This window comes from Acyrthosiphon pisum, chromosome A1 (assembly GCF_005508785.2).
Source record: "Acyrthosiphon pisum isolate AL4f chromosome A1, pea_aphid_22Mar2018_4r6ur, whole genome shotgun sequence".
NCBI lineage: Eukaryota > Metazoa > Arthropoda > Insecta > Hemiptera > Aphididae > Acyrthosiphon > Acyrthosiphon pisum.
The window spans coordinates 24,271,679-24,273,364 of record NC_042494.1 but is presented as its reverse complement, the minus strand read 5'-3'; positions in this window follow the sequence as shown (position 1 = coordinate 24,273,364).

The window sequence follows — 1,686 nt, the reverse complement described above, 5'->3', positions numbered from 1 at the left end:
TTATTTATATATTATTTAAGATTTCTCCATGTGGTTATATAAATAATTCATATTGTCAATCCTAAACTTAATTTAAAATTGTTGTCCATTAAATAATAATCATTAGATTTAATGTAATATAGTTATTTGTCTGTACTATTTTTATGTTTGATGGAAGTAATTTATTTAATTGATCAATAGTGTAATTTTTCTTTTCAATTACAGTGTTTCCATCTTTTGTTTCAGTAACTCCATTTATTTCTTTTAAGAAACTTTTAGTGTAAAATGTTGGTGTTTTTACTCCTATTACTGTATAAGCAATATCTGGTTGTGTATATACAACGCCTAATTCTATTTCTTTCCCTTTAGGCCATGTTTTATTAATAGGGACCAAATGTCTTATAAAATCAAAACCTAAACAATTTGACAAATATTCATCAAAGCACAGACCAATTGAAGCAGTTATTTTTAGTACATTTTTATTTATTTCAAGTTTTATTTTAGGAAAATTAGCCACAAATTTAGCTCCGAATGAATTAAATAAATTTTCAATTTCGCCTATTGAATAAATACCTATAGATATTGTACCTAGTGGGATTTGGCCATTTCGACCTAATCTAAATTCACATTCCTGTTCAATATTTATGTAATATTCATCATTAGTGGGATGGTAAATTATTCTTTTTATACTTGTTAATGCAAATTATATGTCTTTAAAACCTAAATATTATTTTAAATTTTCATCCAAACTATAGTAACATGAAGATTCTATTTCAATTTTTTTATTAACAAAAGTTAACACTATAGGATTAATTAGTCTGTTTAATTCTGTAATACTTTATTCTCCTTTTTTTATTTCTATACATTTGTCAAGAATTTGAATTTTACAATCTGTTTCAATATTTATTAAATTTAAACTTTTTAAAAATATAGAATCCAAACCTATTTTATAATTATTATAATTGTAATATTTTTCTGTTAATTGAATACGACCATTTTTAACTTTTAATAATTTTTAAACAACTATTCAAAATCAATCAAATGCATTGATTTTCCATTATTTATTTTTTTCATTCCTTTATAAATAAGATTTAATTTAGTTTTGGAATGATTATTATATAACAATATATTTTCATCTGTAATTTCATTATTAAATCTATTTGGTAAAAATACTCTAATTTTATTTTCTAATACAGTAGTTATTGTGTTACCATTCTTTATAATAATATATTCGAAAAATAATATTTCATATTTTTTTCCTTGTTCTAATGAATCTAATTTTACAAACTCATATTTTTCATTGCATTTATTTAAAAATGTTTTTAAATTTTCCATTTCCATTTATTTTATTTATTATAAAAAATAAAAAAAAAAATTTTAAACTCGTATTTAAAATTATATTAATTTCTAAATAACGTAACAACGTAACAACGTAACAACGTAACAACATAACAACGTAACAGCGTAACAACATAACAACGTAACAACGTAACGTTAGACGTTTGATGTTTACGTTAGACGTTAGACGTTCGATGTTTATGTTAGTTTTTACATGTTTTACTCAATGTTTTGTTATATATAAATCTTATTATAATTTTATTATTAAAAAATCGTAACAACATAACAACGTGCAATATTTACGTTAGACGTTCGATGTTTACGTTAGACGTTCGATGTTTACGTTAGATGTTCGATGTTATTATGATG